Source organism: Pristiophorus japonicus, chromosome 5 (assembly GCF_044704955.1).
Source record: "Pristiophorus japonicus isolate sPriJap1 chromosome 5, sPriJap1.hap1, whole genome shotgun sequence".
Taxonomy (NCBI): Eukaryota; Metazoa; Chordata; class Chondrichthyes; family Pristiophoridae; genus Pristiophorus; species Pristiophorus japonicus.
Genome location: NC_091981.1, coordinates 70,715,070 through 70,733,392, shown reverse-complemented (window position 1 = coordinate 70,733,392; position 18,323 = coordinate 70,715,070).

Here is an 18,323-nt window from a genome sequence, read left to right as displayed (position 1 = left end):
CACAGAGCCAAGCTTCCCCAAATCTTACCTAAACCCACGATAAATATTAAAATACACCAATGGTATTCATACATTTGGAATCAATACAATACTGAAAATGTAAAATGTCAACCAATACCCTTCACCAAAATCACAATAGCACATAATATCACACATCATAGTATTACACTGTTTTTTTGTTGTTCTTGGGTGAAGTAATGTTTCTGGGATTTTGTACTGCTTTGAACAGATTTGTCAGGTGCTCTGATAAAAAAAAATGGAATGTGGTATCCGAAATGTGCTACATAATTGTCCATGCGATTAATCATTGATGCCCCGGTGTTGAAACCGGTAAAAACATCATTCCAGATCCCTCTTCTGTGTTTTTTCAGTTTAATGTTGTCTCTGGGTTGTAGACTGTACAGCAAAGTCTTTTTCAAATAGCCAAAATCGAGCTCGTAGAATGTCCTGACCATTTCTCGAAGGAGAGCCTGGTAGAGGCGTTCTGTCTCTTTTGGGCACCACTCAGGTAGGTGCACCTCGGTAAGGTTTAGGATGACGGAGGCCATGGCGTAGTGGACCCCCCGGTATAGCAGCTTGTCCGTGGGAACCAAAACCAAACCGCTGTCTGGTCCCTGGGTGGTGGTAGGGCATCTGTCCGTGTCAGTTGGTTCAGTCGGGGCTGTGGGCAGGGGCTGTCTGGGGTGTGCGCTTAACTCGGTGGCGTGGATGGAGCTGGAGTGGCTTACTATGCATGCGACCATGCTCCGGTCCCATCCCATCCTCTCCCCTTCATCCCGCCACTGTCGGGAGAACGCTATGGAGATTGCTGCCGGGCATATCTTCTCTGATCCCCACCTGCACACATACACTCCTAACTCCGCCTCCCACCATTTATCCCAACACGCACTCAATTCCCCCCCGCCGGGTGCCCGTGATGAGCCGTTAGGTGCTGTTGTCCAGTCTCTCCCAATCTGCTGTCGGGTTTCCCATGTCCTTGCTCAGCTTCCTTTCCCACGAGGTTTGGCCTTGTTGGGGTTAAACAGTTTAGATTGGTTAATGTGAAACCAGTTAACCCAGCGGGGCATCTTGACCGCGTATACCATGGGCTTGCCTTGTCGACAATGCTGTAAGGCCCCATGTATAGTGGCTCAAAGACTCCCACCCTGGCAAAGTTGTGGACCATGACCTGGTTCCCCACCTGCCACCCGTGGTGTTTGCTTGGTTCCAGCAGCAATCGGTTGGTCTGATGCTGCTTCCCCATGTTAGTGGCTGCCTGCCAGTGAATCTGCTTGAGGTGCTCCAACAGACTCTTGGTAAAGCGGTCCCTATGTACCTCAATTACCTGAGCTTCTGTCAGGACCGGGGCAAGTACATGGGTGGGGGTTCGCATGGCTCTTCCAGTCATGAGCTCGTATGGGGAATACCCCGTGCTTTTCGACTGGCTGGCACGGATCCCCATCAAAACCAGGGGCAACCTCTCCACCCACCTCTGCAGGGAGTCCCCAGTCTCCTTCCTGAGTTTTTCTTTCAAGGTCCTATTCATACGCTCCACTAGCCCCGAGGACTGGGGGTTGTAGGCGACGTGCCGCTTCCCGTCAATCCCCAGCACCTTAAGCGTTGCCTGCATGACCTGTCCCGTGAAGTGGCTCCCCCGGTCGGACTCCATGTACTGTGGAAGTCCCCACCTGGAGAACACCTCCCTAATCAATATCCTGGCGGTACCCACTGCTGTGGCTGTTTGGCAAGGGAAGGCTTCAACCCACTTTGTGAAAGTGTCCACCAAAACCAGGCAGTACCGGTACCCTCCCTTAGCCACAGGTAGGGGCCCTATGTAATGGATTTGTATCGATTGCCATGGTCCCTCTACCCTCCTTGCGTGTCCTAGAGACACCTTTCTTTTTTGGGGATCTGGATTATTGGTTGCACAGACAAGACAGTTCGCGCAAAATTCACGAGTGTCTTCCCGGAGCTGGGGTCACCACCCGACCTTTTCCACCCGTTGCCAGGTGACCTCCGGTCTGGGGTGTCCAGCTCCAGGGCCTGCGTGGGCTAGCTGAAGGAGCTCCCTCTGGTGCTGCTGGGGCACTATCCACTGCTCTCCTTTAAACAACATCGTCTCCCTAACATGGATGCCTGTGCCTCCGTATGGTCCTTCGACCTTTTCTCCCGCAGTCAGCTTGTCCATGACGGACTTGAGAACGGGATCTCGTGCCTGTACCTGCTGGAGGTCCGGGGACAAAGCCACCCCTGTACTCCCTTGTGTCCCCTGTCCGCCCCGGATAGCTGCTATGGGGCCTGCCTCGAGTGGGTTCCACTTGGTTCCCGTTCGGGCTCCCTCTTTGGCCAGCTGATCTGCTTTTTGGATGCCCGCAGCCCTGGGCTCATGTTTGTTATGGGCCTTTACTTTGTGAATGCAAATATCTGCCCCGGTCCCTCCTGCCTGCATGATGTGCTGCAGTAGGGTTTTATGGCCAGGGGCTTACCGTCTGCAGATGTATACCCGCGACGGGACCAGATGGCTAGGTACTCCACTGTGGCCCTCCAAGAATTGTCCGGTTTCCTAACCGGCCAAAGTGGAGACTTCACATGTGTGGCTATTGGTCTCAACACTCCCTGTCTGACTCAAGATCCCAATGCGACCTCGAGGTTTGCCTCAGCCTCCCTGGGAAGATTATACTGCTTCTGGGGCTTAGACATGGGGTCCGCATCTACTCTGACCTCGACCCCATTTACCCGTCCACAGTCGTGCTTATGCCTGGCAATGCTGCCAGGTTGGCCCGCACAAAAGCCTGATCGATCATCAGGGCGCCATCTACCAGAGCGCCGAGGTCATATCCCTCCTTCGGCTTTACAGTGCAGAGGGAACCCTTCCCCTGCTTCCCCTGGATGACTGCTGTACCTTCACCCTCCCCGGTGTCAGCTGTGCCCCACAGACAGTGGTTCCTCAGGTCGACCAGAATGTTCTGGCTGCTGAGGAAATCTGCCCCAAGGATGCCTTTATCCACTCCCTCCCACGGCAGACGGGCACACTTCCACATGGTGTGGAGGGTGCCTATGTGTACTTGCAGTGGTTTGGAGAAGAAGCCCTCGCATTCTTCTCCAGTGAAACTGGTTAGGCAGTAGGGGATCCCACTGGATAGGGGTGAGGTGGTTGGGTTGTCTACATGACCCAGGGTGCACAAGGCCTCTGTGTCCAGCAGATACTCCCCCCGGACCCCCTTAACCCCCATCATGACACGTGGTCTGTTCCACGCATCATAGGTGACCGGGCCGAGGTAAATGGGTTCCTCGGGGTCTAGTCATTGGGGGGCTGTTGGTCTGGGCCTGAGGGACTTCTCCCCCGGTCACGGCTGCGACCTTCCCAGTCTGGGTAAGGAGTGCCTGCAGAGCTGCGAGGAGACCCTCGAGTGGGGCGGCAGAGCTGGGCACAGCTGGTTTGGGACGGCTTGTGGCCGCGGGGACTGGGGCTGGGACTGAGGTTGGGACCTGTGGAGCTCTCTTTTCCTGCCTCGGATCCCGGCATTCCCTCCTCATGTGCCCTGTCTTCCCGCACCCGCAGCAAACCACCTCTCTGCCTGCCTGCCAATTCCCTTCTTGCCTCCACTCTCTCTTAACAGAGCTGGGGAGGATCTCACACACCTTCCCCTTGGTGGGTTTCTCCCCCCCGATTCTGGCATTGCGAAAAGAAAAGAGAGCCTCAGCACTGTCTCCTCTGTGGCTTGGGGGTCTCTGAAATCGAACCACAGGTTGGCCTGGGCGCGCAACTCAGGTAGGCTGTTTGCCACCAGTGCACGCAGCCAGCGACCATGTTGATGTGCATCCAGCTGTGTTCGGTCCAAATTCCCCCCACTGGCTTCCTCATACATTGGCCACAGTCGATCAGCGAACGCCTGGGAGGTCTCCCTGGGTCTCTGGACAGTGGCCTGTACCCGGTCGAATGGACAGCCATCGTTCAACCCCATGGCCTCCAGGGTATCCTCCTGGAGAGCGGCCACTGTTCGTTGACCCCTCTTACTCTCAGCAGAGAGAGCCTGACACAGGGCTGGGTCCAGTGAGAACTGGAGCAGTTTGCTCCATTCGGCCTCATCGCAGTCATTTATGTCTCCTACCTGCTCTACTTCCTTAAAGTGGACAGAGAGGTCTCCTTTTCGGGTAAGTTTATTCACATGGGCCACCATCTGCCGCAGCTGGGTCGCACTGTGGGGAAGCATGTATTGGTTCTGTAGGGACCCTCAGCCTGACCCACTGTGGGTGGTCCGAATCTACTCTGCCTGATGGGGCACATTGGGGCTGGTCCCGGAGGTTTAGATTCCAGCATTTCACCCTGCCTCTCCTCCGGTATCCCCAATAGAGCTGTGGGAGAGGGCCTGTAGGATCCTTCCTCCCCACAGCCTGTTTCACTATGCTCCCCCTTCCGTACCTCGGCTGGGCTGATAAGGCACACCACTCCTTTACTGGGTGCCTTGCTTTCAGCCCAGCCAAGGGCTTTTGCCTCAGCTAGGGCCAGAGGTTTGGTGTTGGTCCGGGTGGGGATTCGAGTCTCGGGCACTTCCAGAGCTTTTGCTCCGGCTAGAACAACGGCTGCTTTGGCTTCAGCCAGAGCCAGGGTGAGCCGATCAATTTGTTCCTGAAAGGAACGATGATCCGCCTCTGCCCTGCTGTGGCACGCCTGAAGCGCAGCCTGTAGCTGGAGACTCTTACCCTCTCCCAACCTTCCCTGGTTCTGAGCCTGGGCAAGCTCCTCCTGCAATCCCCTGATGTGACCTGTTCCCTCAGTTACCTGGGACTGAAGGTACTCCCTGTGGTTGTGATAGCTTTCTCTATCTCTCTCTCTTTCCTGCCTCTCCCACTTTAAATCCTGATCCAGCTTTTCCCTTTCTTTGCTGGTCTTCACTAGCTCCTCTCTCTGTTCAGATAATTCTGTCTGCAAGACGTCAACCTGCCTGTCCAAAACCTGTATTTGCTTCTGAAAGCAAGTCAGCCACACTGCCTTTTCCACTGATCTTTTATGATCTTTACTCTGTGTCCACCTGGCTGCTGCGTCCTCAGGCCGTTCAGCCCTCAGCAGCGCCTGCACCCACTTCCTCGAGCAGTTTATCCTTGCTGTTACATACCTAGCAATCCTACCCTCCATTTTATACACCTCTCCACCAAGACTGACTGTCTCTTCACCCTCACTCAACGCACATCCCTTCTTCGTGGTCGCCAGTCTGCAAGGGGAGCTTGGGGTGTGGCTTTGAATCCACACTCCCCTTGGGTTCTGTTCATGCGATTTATGAGGAAGGATGAGTAATGAGGCACCAGACACAGTGGATAAGAGTACAAAATGGCTAATGTTGTTTATTTAGAATAGCAAACACAAAGATAGAGGGCATAGGAAGAGGTCATAAAATGGCAGTAATGGCAAAATCTCATTCAACCACCCGAAAAATCTCGCAACAGGGAAGGGGAAAACAAGAGGTTAAAACATCCCACTCACACACAGCCACACCTCCCACTCCCACCCTTCCGACCAATTCCTATCCTAAATTGAGTCTGTGAGGGGGTTTGGGCTCGACTCACAATCCTATCAACTCCGGGGTTCTGTAGCACTTAGTTCAGCTCAGGGTCTCTCTGGGGTGGGTTTTATGTTACTGTTCAGTTTTCCTCTTCGATGTTGCGTCGGTTTCTTCTATCTGTCTCTCGGTTATCGTCAGACTACAGCTGTGAATCCAGGTTATTGAACCAGGTGTCCAGGTCTGCACAGCTCTGCGTGCCCCAGCCTGATGCTTCGGCTATTCTCACCCTGTCCAGTGTGTTCAGGGCTAACAGCAGCACCTGCTGCCACTTACCAACCAGGAGGTTGGCTCGTGGGTTTTTAGTCTCGACCAAAATCAAAGTTTGCAAAACTCTCTCAGCTCCTTTCTCGCCAGCAGCCCTTTCAAGAACTGACCCCAAACTGTTTTTCTCCACAACTCCTGCAAGTCTTTTCCTCTCCACATCTTACCTCCCCTGTGAACTCTGCCCAGTTCCTTTTTGGTCCACAACTCCCTTTTTCCACAACTCCTTTTCTCCACAACTGTTTTTCTGGTGGTTCTGTGTCCTATATTTGTATTCAATTCAGTTCTGGTCTTTTCGCACTCAAACCCAGTGGGTGGACCATTGTGTAAGTTTGGGCGGGGAGATAGCTTTGAATATTTAATCAGAAGATGTCACAGGTATACGCAGGTGTGAGCACAGGGGTATTGTTTCAGTGCACATAGGTGCCTGAAAGTCTGTGGGTCCTTTGTTATAGTCCTGGGAGTTAGTGGGCCATTCCTGCAGTGATTCATAGTTTTGATTCAGAGCTATTGTCCATATTAATTAGGTAGATAATGGCCCACATTCGTAGTTTGATTTGGGGGGGGAAGTCATTTTCAAACTGGGCCAGGATGTCCTTATTGGTTGAAGATTTCCCCACTTCAGGCCCGACTCGACCCCTGATTGGCCTGCCAGAATGCACTTTTCCCCCATTGGCCAGTGCCTCGGTCTCGCTTGTGAGCCAGACTCCACAATGTCTGTATCCACCCACACGTTTTCCCAGCCTGCTTTTACTTGGCCAAAAATGTTCATTTAGTGTTTGGAATGATCCCATGTTAGTTTTCTTGTCCATACGGTGTTTCAAATGCGGCTGTGGATTTTCGAACCTTACAAGTGGGAGAAGCTACCCGGAGCACCGCGAGAGCGGGAGAAGCCAACACGGAGCAACGCGGGCTCAGGAGAGGCTAGACCAGAGCAGCATGCGATTGGAAGAAGGTATCCCGGAGCAGCACGTGATCGGGAGATGCGAACTCAGAGCAGCGTGAGTGCAGGAGAATCCGGCCCAGAGCACGGTGAGAGTGGGAGAAGCTAGTCCAGAAGCAGTGCGAGAGTGGGAGAAGCGCGCCCGGAGCAGCACGAGATCGGACAAAGCTAGCCAGGAGCAGTGTGAGAGCGGGAGAAGCGAGCCCGGAATAGCGTGAGAGCAGGAGAAACCAACACGGAGCATCACATGAGAGGGAGAAGCGAGACCGGAGCAGTGCGAGAGCTGGAGAAGCGAAACCAGCACAGGGCAAGTGCAGCAGAAGCAAGCCCGGAGCAGCGCGAGAGCGGGAGAAGCCAATACGGAGCAATGTGTGGCGGGTGGAGCAACCTAGAGCAGCGCGAGAGTAGGTGAAGCTAGTCGTGAGCAGCAAGACTGCAAGAGCACCGAGCCCAAAGCAGCGCGCGAGAGGGAAAAGCTAGCTCAGAGCATTGTGAGAGCGGGAGAAGTGAGCCGAGTCGCGCAACAGCGGGAGAAGCGAGCCCGGAAAAGCGCAAGAGTGGGAGAAGCGAGTCCAGAACAGCGTTCGAGCAGGAAAAGCAAGCCTGGAACAGCGCGAGTGGCGAAGAATCCAGCCCAGAGCAGGGCAAGAGTGGGAGAAGCAAGCCCGGAGCAGCGTGAGAGCAGTAAAAGCACACCTGGAGCAGGGCGAGAGCTGGAGAAACTCGCCAGGAGTAGCAAGAGAGTGGAAGAAATGAGCTAGGAGCAGCACGAGAGTGGTGGAAGCGAGTCCAGAGCAGTGTGAGAGCTGGAGAAGCGATCCCAGAGCAGTGCGAGAGCGGGAGAAGCGATCCCAGAGCAGTGCGAGAGCTGGAGAAGCGATCCCAGAGCAGTGCGAGAGCGGGAGAAGGAAGCCCAGAACAGCGCGAGCGCGGGTATAGCTAGCCGGCAGCAGCGAGAGAGCAGGAGAGGTGAGCCCGGAGCAGTGTGAGAGCGGGAGAAGCCAACATGGAGCAATGCGCGAGAGTGGGAGGAGCCAACACGGAGCAACATGCGAGAGCTGGAGGAGCGAGCCCAGAGCAGTGCGAGAGCAGAAGAAGCGAGCCGGGAACAGCACGAGAGCGGTAGAAGTGAGCCTGGAGCAACGCCCGAGCAAAAAAAGCGATCCTGGAGGAGCACGAGAGCGGGAGAAGTGAGGTGGGAGCAGTGAGTCTGCGGGACAACTGAGCCCAGTGCAGCACGAGAACGGGAGAAGTCAACACAGAGAAATACGCGAGCGGGAGATGCTAGCCCGGAGCCGCAGGAGAGCAGATGAAGCAAGCCCAGAGCAGCGTGAGAGCGGGAAAAGTGAGCGGACCGGCGCAAATGCGGTACAAGTAAGCCCGGACAGGTGCAAGGATGGGAGAAACAAGTCCGGAGCAGCGCACGAGCGGTAAAAGTGAGCCCGGAGTACTGTAATGCAGGAGAAGCAAGCCCGGAGCAGCGTGAGAGTGGGAGAAGCTAGCTCGGAGCAGCGCGTGAGCAAGATAAGCAATTCCGAAGCAGGGATAAAGCAGGAGAAGCGAGTCTGGAGCAGCGCGAGAGCAGGAGATGTGAGCCTGGAGCATCGAGAGAACGGGAGATGCGAGCCCGGAGCAGTGCGAGAGAGGGAGAAGCTAGTCTGGTGGAGCATGAGAGCGGGAGAATGTTATGTCGATAAGCACTCCATTACTCCATGAACTGTGGTGGCCTGAGTCCATTTATTGCAGCTCATGAGTGAGGGTACAACATGGTGAGCTCCCTTTTATACCTGGTTACCTGCCATGTACAGGTGACCTCTCGGTCTCCACCAGTTGCACCCTCTTGTGGTACAAACATAGTGTATACAGTGTGAAGGTACATCCAGTATTCTTATGTAACTGTACATTGAGTGTACAGGGAGTATACTTACGTTATACATACATAACATCACTCTCCCTAAGTCTTGTGCCACTGGCCTTTGCATTGTGTGCTCTGGCACTAGACGTGAGTTCCCAAAGCCCTTGCATCTTGTGTATGCTTTGGTTAGGCTCTTTCCCTGTTGACCCCTAAGTCCTTGCAGCCACAACATTGGGAAATGGTCAAAAGTGGACGGTTTGAGGTTGCAGTGGGGGTTGAGTGGGTTTTGGGTGTGATCCATGTGTGTCCATGGCTACATGCATCAATTCCCCCTCCCCCCAATAGATAGACCATGTGTGTGACTCAACACCTGCATGTGCATACATGTACAGAAAGAAAGAACAAAAAAAAACATAGGATTAATTACATCACTGTTTGGTTTCTGCAGTCGTGGAACAAGTATATTTTACAGGTAAGGTACATACGTGGTATCACAGTCTTGCCACTGGATTGTGTAGGTGCAGGTGGGTGAGGACGCTAGTTCCAGAGTAACCGGACTGTGTCCAGGTTGTCTGATGGCGGCGCTGCGCCCCCTGCCAGCTGGGTGGGCTCAGATCGCTCACCTGGCTGAGTCTCAGGGCCTTTGCCGTTGCCTAGTGGTGAGCAGAGCCACAGGAGTGTGTGGCCTCCCTGTCCTCCTTTGAGGGCTGCGGTGTCTCTTTGCTGCCCTTCAGCGATAGTGGGAGCCTGATCATCCCAGGTCCCATTGGAAAAGCTGGTGGGTGCCAGTCTCTTGCTCTCATTACTGGCCCTCGTGGCCAGAGAGGTAGAGCCGATTAGGGGCATGGTACCGGTAGTGGTGCCTTTACCATCCGCTGATCGCTGGCCTTGCAGCTGGTATGCTCCCTCTGCGTTTGGCCATGCTCCCTGGGGCAACCTCCTGGAGGCTTAGGCTACATGGTCGGGTAGCCCGCTGGACCTGGGTGCTTCTGACGGGAGGTTGCCCTTGGTTTTGTCGGCATGAATGTAGAAACCGGCATCGCAAATCATCACTTCATTTACTCTCACAATGCATTGGTTCTGACCGCAATTGCTCGAGTTATCATGGTTAGTTACATTTACAAACTTTAAATTGTCAGTTACATCTTTTACATATGTATGACCGGCATCGCTGTATAAAGAGTGGAACTGTCTCTTTAATTGTGATGGGTTGCCGGTCTCTTTTAAGAGGGCCTTGAAATCTTGACCCAAATCCAATTCACTGCTCGGCATCACGTGTTGCTCCATCAACGCTTCCCCTCGTGGTCTGGCTGCCGCCATCTTTACTTCAGGCGCTTCACCTCGTGGTTCAGGCGCCATTTTCTTTCTCTCCACGAGGTAGGCTGCTGTGCTCCTTTTCTCCCCAGGTTCTGCCACGGAAGCAGGGAAATTGCCTTCTGCACCGATTTTCTTCCTCCGGAGCCTGGAAGATGAGGTCGGGATCAGCGTTTCAGCTGGATCATCTCGCAGTTCAGTTGAGCGGTCTGGGTCAGCTCCAAGCAGTCGAGTTGAGTGGCTGGTTTTTCAAGTGCTGTGCTGGATCCAACTTCGGGACCATGGAGGATGTCGATTGCTGAAGGTTGGAGGTTTTCCCAGCTCCAACGGATCTTTTTCATCCAACTTCTTCCTAATAGCGTCGGACCATCACCAGCAACGGTCCACAAAGGTAACTTGTGCATCGCGCTGTCATGGGAGACCTGGACATCCACGCTGCCAACGACTGAGATGGTGTCGTTTGTATAGGTGAGCAGCTTCACTTGGATCGGGATCATTTTAGGTCATTCGACTGCATTATCCCAGAGTTTATCAAAGGCCGCCTGATTCATCAGTGACTGGCTCACTCCTGTGTCCACCTCCATCGTGACTGGAACACCATTGATTTTGACTTCCATTTTCAATGGGGAACTCTTGGTGGTGCAGGTAAACACTCCGTACACCTCATCATGAGCTGCCTCATGGACTCTCTCTTCATCGTCGCTGGAGTCCGGATGATCGGCCAACTCTTCGTCGACTCGGTGAGTACGATTTCTCTTACACATTCGCTGGAAGTGGACTTTGTGTTACAGCCTTTGCATGTATAGTCTTCATATCTGCACTGGTGGGCCCTGCTATTTCCTCCACAGCGCCAGCATGGGGTTAGCCGGTTGGCCCCATGAAGTGGACTCAGGGTTGCGGTACTCGGGGTTCTGTTCTCTCTTCCCTGAGAGAGACTGCTTGCAGCAGCCCTGCCTCTAAAAGGCGCCAGTCAGTTCACAGTACTTGCCGGGTTAGAGTCCTGGGGGTGAGACATCCGCTTGGAATCGCAGGCCAAGATCATGATCAACTGGCTCACGTTAATTGCCTTCTGCAGGGTAACCGTGGCATCCACAGAGAGCAGTTTGTGGAGAAGGCCCTCGTGGCTGATTCCAATAACAAAGATGTGCCTCAGCGCTTCGTTGAGGTGGTCGCAAAAATCACACGATGCAGCCAGTTGTCTGAGGTCTGCAGCATATTTTGCGGTTTCTTGGCCTTTGGGCTGCCGGTGGGTGTAGAACTGGTGTCTGGCTTTGAGGATGCTCTCGTTAGGTTTGAGTTGTTCCTGTATCATTGTTACGAGCTCTACATATGTTTTAGTCGTTGTCTTCACTTGGGCTCGCAAGTCCCTGATGAGGCCATAGACGATGGACCCACAACTGGTGAGCAGGATAGCTCTGCGCTTATCAGCCAGCGAGGTCAGATTGTCTCCTGCCAGGTCGTTCGCAATAAAGAAGTGTTCCAGCCTTTCCACAAAGGCCTCCCAATCTTCCCCATCAGCGAATTGTTGAAACGTGCCAAGGTTAGCCATTTTCACGTGAAAATTCGTCATCTCGTCGCCAGTTGTTATGTCTATAAGCACTCTAGTAATGACTCCATGAGCAAGGTATTGTACTTGAACTGTGGTGACCTTAGTCCATTTATTGCAACTCCTGAATGAGTGTACAACATGGTGAGCTCCCTTTTATACCTGGTTACCCGTCGTGTACAGGTGACTTCTAGGTCTCCACCAGTTGCACCCTCTGGTGGTACAAGTTTCGTGTATACAGTGTGAAGGTACATCCAGTAGTCTTATGTAACTGTACATTGAGTGTTCAGGGAGTATATTTATGTTATACATACACAACAGAGACGCTAGCCCAGAGCAGCACGAGAGCGGAAGAAGCTAGCCACGAGCAGCGAGAGAGTGGGGGAAGCAAGCTTGGAGCAGCGGGAGAATGAGAGAAGCAAGCCCGGAACAGCGCGAGAGCGGTAGAAGCGAGGGCAGAGCAGCACAAGAGCCTGAGAAGTGACGCTAGAGCAGCGCAAAAGCAGGAGAAGTGAGCCCGGAACAGCGCCAGAGCGGGAGAAGCGAGGCCGGAGCAGCGTGAGAACGAGTGGAGCAATTCCGGAGCAGCACAAGAGTGGGAAGAGCAATTCCGGAGCAGCACTAGAGTGGGAGAAACCAACACGGAGCAACGCGCGAGTGGTAGAAGCGAACCCGGAGCAACGAGAGAGCGGGAGAAACTAGCCATGAACAGTGAGACAGCAGGTGAAGCGAGACAAGCAGGGATAGAGCAGGAGAAGCGAGCCCGGAGCAGCGAGAGAGCGGGAGAAGCGAGCCTGGAGCAGCGCGAGTGCCGGAGAATCGAGCCCGGAGCAGAGCAAGGGCGGGAGAAGCGAGCCCGGGGCAGCGAGAGAGTGGGAGAAGCTAGCCAGGAGCTGCGTGAGAAGTTAGCATGGAGCAGCACGAGAGCAGAAAAAGCAAGACTGGAGCAGCGCGAGAACGGTAGAAGCAAACCCAGAGCAGTGCGACAGTGGGAGAAGCTAGTCCGGGAAGCACAAGAGAGGGAGAAGCTAGCCCAGAGCAGGGTGAGAGTGGGAGAAGCTAGCCGGGAGCAACGAGAAAGTGGGAAGAGCGAGCCCAGAGCAGCGCGCGAGCGGAAGAAGTGAGCCCGGAGCAACGCGAGAGTGGGAGAAGCGAGCCCGGAGCAGCACGAGAGTAGGAGAAGTGACCCTGGAGCAGAGCGAGAGCGGGAGATGTGAGCACGAAGCAGCAAGAGAACGGGAGATGCGAGTCCGGAGCAGTACATGTGAGCGGGAGAAGCCAGTCTGGAGAAGTGCGTGAGTGGGTGAATCGAGCCCAGAGCAGGGCAAGAGCAGGAGAAGCGAGCCCGGAGCAGCGCGAGAGTGGGTGAAGCTAGCCAGGAGCAGCGAGTCTGCGGGACACCCGAGCCCAGAGCAGTGTGAGAGTGGGAGAAGCTAGCCTGGAGCAGCGCGAGAGCGGGAGTAGCTAACTCGGAACAGCGTGAGAGCGAGAGAAGCTAGCCCAGAAAGCCGAAAAAAAGGAAATACACAGAAAAACATCAAACAAGCTGAAAAGCACCGAAAATGCCAAAATACCTCAAAATATCAAAAAACTTCGAACAATTCTGAAAACTCCTAAAAGCTCCAAAACCTCAGATAAAGTGGAAATCCCTGAAAAACCCTTGAAAAACCCGAGATACTCCGAAAAACCCGAAAAACATCAAAACTCAAAAGATGCTGAAAAACCTGAGAAACTCCGAAAAACACCGAAAAAGCCGAAAAACATCTAAATACCCAAAAAGATGCTGGCAAAGTTCGAAAAACTCCGAAAAAGCCAAAAAGCTCCAAAAACCACAAAAACCTCAGAAAAAGCGGAAAACCCGAAAATCCTTAAAAACACGAAAAACACCAAAAAAGCTAAAAAAAACCATCTAAATACCCCGAAAGATGCTGACAGAGTTCGAAAAACCCCGAAAAAGTCGAAAAGCTCCAAAAACCACGATAAACTGAAAAAAAGCAGAAACACCTGAAAAACCCTTAAAAACCTGAAAGACTCTGATAAACACCAAAAAAGCCAAAAAACATCGAAACACCAGGAAAGATCCTGAAAAACTCTGAAAAAGTCGAAAAGCTCCAAAAACCACGAAAGCCACAGAAAAAGTGGAACCCCCTGAAAAACCCTTAAAAACCCGAAAAATTCCGAAAACGCCGAAAAACATCGAAACTCCCCGAAAGATCCTGAAAACCTCTAAAAAAAAAACTAAAAGCTCCAAAACCACGAAAACCTCAGAAAAAGCGGAATACCCTCGAAAACCCTTTAAAACCCGAGAATCTCCGAAAAACAGAGAAAGCCGAAAATAAGGAAATGCACAGAAAAACATCAAACAAGACGAAAGCCACTGAAAATGCCGAAACAGCCCGAAAGAGCGAAAAACTTCGAATAACTCCGAAAAAGCATAAAAGCTCCAAAAACCGGGAAAACAACAGAAAAACTATAAACCCCTGAAAAATCCTTAAAAACCCAAGGAATGCTGAAAAACACGTAAAAGCCGAAAAACACCAAGGGCTAGATTTTCCATTATTTTTGCATGCCCACTTAACTAACATCCATTTTAATGCTGAAATGATGTGCAACGCCCATATATCACCCATTTAGCCACAAAATTGAAACTGACACCCATTTCTCAGTCACTTATCACCGAGCGTTTCTTTCCGCATGTCATGTATCTTACATTATTATATTTAACTGTATCCCAACATGCTATACATGACTGTAATAAGATATGACCTGTAACCACCAGCATACCTTACCACCAGGGGTGCACTTGCAAGAGACAGGTATATAAGGACAGGTCTCAGGCAAGTGCAACATTCCAGAGCTGTGAAATAAAGGTCCAGGTCCAGAGTGACCTTGACTTCACAACATGCCTCGTGTGAATCTGTACTGAGGGGACAGGACTTTACAGTGGCGACGGGTTACGGGATTACAGAATCCACAGAATGGCGAACAACGGATCAGATGAAAAGTACAATGCGGGAGACAATTGGGAGGACTTTATAGAAAGGCTCCAGCAAAGCTTTGTAACCAAAGATTGGTTAGGCGACGATAAGGCAGACAAGAGAAGAGCCCATCTCTTGACCAGCTGTGGCTCGAAAACATACGCTTTAATGAAGGATCTGTTGGCACCCGAGAAACCAGCAAGCAAGTCGTTTGAAGAATTGAGCACACTGGCAAGAGACCACCTGAAGCCAGCAAGCAGCCTACACATGGCCAGACACAGGTTCTACAACTACAGACGCTGTGTGGGCAAGAGCATACCCGACTTCGTGGCGGAACTTCGGAGGTTGGCTAGTTTATGCGAGTTCTCCGATGAACTGAGGAGAGAAATGCTTAGAGACTTTTTCATTGAAGGAATAGGCCACGCAGGCATATTCCAAAAGCTCATAGAGACCAAGAACCTGACCTTAGAGGCAGCAGCACTGGTTGCACAGACATTCTTGGTAGGGGAAGAAGAAATGAGGTTGATTTACAATGCAGGTACGATAACAACCGAAATATTGGAACAAGAAGTTCACAGCACTGAACAAGCTGCTATCCCCACACACAGACAAAATCAGGAGAACAGGCTCTCGACAGAGGCAGAAGCCATCAAGGGCCACAGAAATGGCCGTTCACACCTCATCAACCCACAATGCGAGCAATCAACTACAAACTGAGAGAAGCTCAAGAGAGATCAGCCAGACGCAGCTCATTCTTTGGGAACACTTTGAACAATGGAACAGGTCTGTGCTGGAGGTGTGGGGAAGGGCACTCGTCAAGGGGATGTCGATTTCAGCAGGCTGTTTGCAGAAATTGTGAATATACAGGGCATTTGGCCCACATGTGCAAAAAAACGGCAGCTCGGCTGGTATACGAATTGGATGGGTCGGAAAGCGAACCAGAAGATGGTGGGGACAGTATCCGGGACACCGATGTACAGCGGGTCAACATGATCAATGGCCGCTGCTCCTACAACAGGACGCCTCATATAATGATGAGGGTCCTACTCAATGGGATATCTGTCAACATGGAGCTGGATACAGGAGCGAGTCAATCTCTCATGGGCGCTCAACAATTAGAACAACTGTGGCCGCATAAAAGAGACAGACCAAAACTCACAAGGGTCGACACCAAACTAAGGACCTATACCAAAGAAATCGTACCAGTCCTCGGCAGCGCCATGCTCTCTGTCACACACAAAGGGACAGTGAACCGACTTCCCCTGTGGATTGTCCCCGGAGACCCCCCAGCACTGCTGGGGAGAAGCTGGCTGGCAAAACTAAACTGGAAACGGGATGATGTCCATGCCATGTCATTAGAGGAAAGGACCTCCTGCTCAACAGTTATAAAGCGATTTGAACATCTCTTTCAGCCCGGTGTGGGCACTTTCAAAGGGGCCAAATTCAAAATCTGCATCACACAGGATGCTAGACCGGTCCATCACAAGGCCAGAGCTGTACCCTATGTGATGAAGGAAAAGATTGAACACAAACTAGACAGTCTTTAGCTGGAAGGCATTATATCACCTGTGGAATTTAGCGACTGGGCAAGTCCCATCGTCCCAGTCATGAAGCCTGATGGATCCATACGAATCTGTGGGGACTACTACTAATCTACCATAAACAGAGGGTCCCTACAGGAGCAGTATCTGCTACCCAGAGCAGAGGACTTATTTGCCACATTGGCTGTAGGTAAACATTTCTCAAAATTAGACCTGTCCTTATATACCTGTCTCTTTCAAGTGCACCCCTGGTGGTAAGGTATGCTGGTGATTACAGGTCATGTCTTATTACAATCATGTGTAGCATGTTGGGATACAGTTATATATAATAATGTAAGATACATGACATCACCCTCCCCCAAGGTCTTATTGTCTTTATAGGTTCAGTCTCTCTGGTGGTCTACGCTCTCGCGTGGAGCGTCTGAGTTGTGGTTCAGTTGTTTGCCTTGGTGTCTGGTTTTTTTTGGGTGTGGTTGCTGGTATCTCGCCTGGGCGTCTGTTTCGATTGGTGTGATTGTTGTTGACTCGCCTGGGCTGTCTGTTGGGATTTCCCTTTCCTCAGGTTGTTCCCTCTGTCTGTCCACCAGGTGTGGTGCGAGTTCCACATTGTAGTCTGCCTCTGGTTCCTCAGTGTTGTTGGTAAATCTGCTTTTGACTTGGTCGACATGCCTCCGGCAGGTTTTGCCATTGTCCATTTGTACTACCAGTAGCCTGTTTTCTTCCTTGCCTGTTACTGTCCCTGCAAGCCATTTGGGACCCCTGCCATAGTTTAGTAGAAACACTTTGTCCCCTATCTCATTCCATCTCCCCCTCGAATTTCTGTCATGGTACTCAGTCAGCTTACGGCGCTTTGCCTCAACGATTTCGTGCATGTCTGGGAGGATCAATGAGAGCCTTGTTTTTGAAGTCCTTTTCATCAACAGTTGCGCGGGGGGGATCCCAGTCAGTGAGTGTGGACGAGATCTGTATGCCAGCAGCAGTCGCGACAGATGACCCTGCAGCATGGGACCTTAGATTTTAAGCATGCTTTGTTTAATGATTTCCACTGCTCTCTCCGCCTGGCCATTGGAGGCCAGCTTGAACAGTGCCGTCTTGATGTGATTTATGCCGTGGTCAATTATAAAGTCTTGGAATTCTGCGCTGGTGAAGCACGGACCATTGTCACTGACCAATATGTCAGGGATTCCGTGCGTTGCAAACATGGTTGCGAGGCTCTCCACAGTGGTGGAGGTTGTGCTCGAGTTTAAAATGGTGCATTCGATCCACTTTGAAAATGCATCTACAACTACGAGGAATATTTTGCCCATGAATGGGCCCGCATAGTCTACGTGCACCCGCGACCACGGTTTGGTAGACCAGGGCCAGGGGCTCAGTGGAGCCTCCCTGGGGGCATTGCTGAGTTGGCACAAATGGTGCACCTTCGGACGCAGAGCTCCAAGTCCGCGTCAATACCAGGCCACCAGATGTGGGATCTGGCTATAGCCTTCATGAGAACGATCCCCGGGTGTTCGCGGTGGAGCTCCCGGACAAATGCCTCACTGCCTCGCAGAGGCATGACTACTCGGCTGCCCCACATCAGGCAGTCTGCTTGTCATGATAGCTCATGCATGCGCCTCGGGGCAGACATCGCGAGCCTCTGCCCAGTCACCGGTTAGGACTCATCTTTTTACTGAGGATAACGTGGGGTTGCTGGCCGTCCAGGCTCTGAATTGGTGAGCCATCATGGGCAAACCTGTGGACTCAAAGGCATTGATTGCCATGACTATTTCACAGTCCTGTTCGTCAGACCCTTCCGTGGCCAGGGGTAGCCTGCTGAGCGTGTCGGCACAGTTGTCTGTGCCTGGTCTGTGCCTTATGGTATAGTTGTAGGATGCCAGCATGAGTGCTCACCGTTGAATTCGCGCCGAGGCATTGGCGTTTATTGCCTTGCTCTCGGATAGGAGGGACGTGAGGGGCTTGTGGTCAGTTTCTAATGCGAACTTGGCCCCGAAAAGGTATTGGTGCATCTTTTTGACACCGTACACGCACGCGAGCGCCTCCTTCTCTACCATTCTGTACCCACGCTCCGCCCGCGAAAGTGACCTGGAGGCATAAGCTATGGGTTGTAATTTGCCCGCAATATTGACATGTTGCAAAACGCACCCGATCCCATACGCTGATGCATCGCATGTGAGAACTAGCTTTTTACCTGGGGAGGATTTAAACTAATATGGCAGGGGGATGGGAACCAATGCAGGGAGACAGAGGGAAACAAAAAGGAGGAAAAAGCAAAAGACAGAAAGGAGATGAGGAAAAGTGGAGGGCAGAGAAACCCAAGGCAAAGAACAAAAAGGGCCACTGTACAG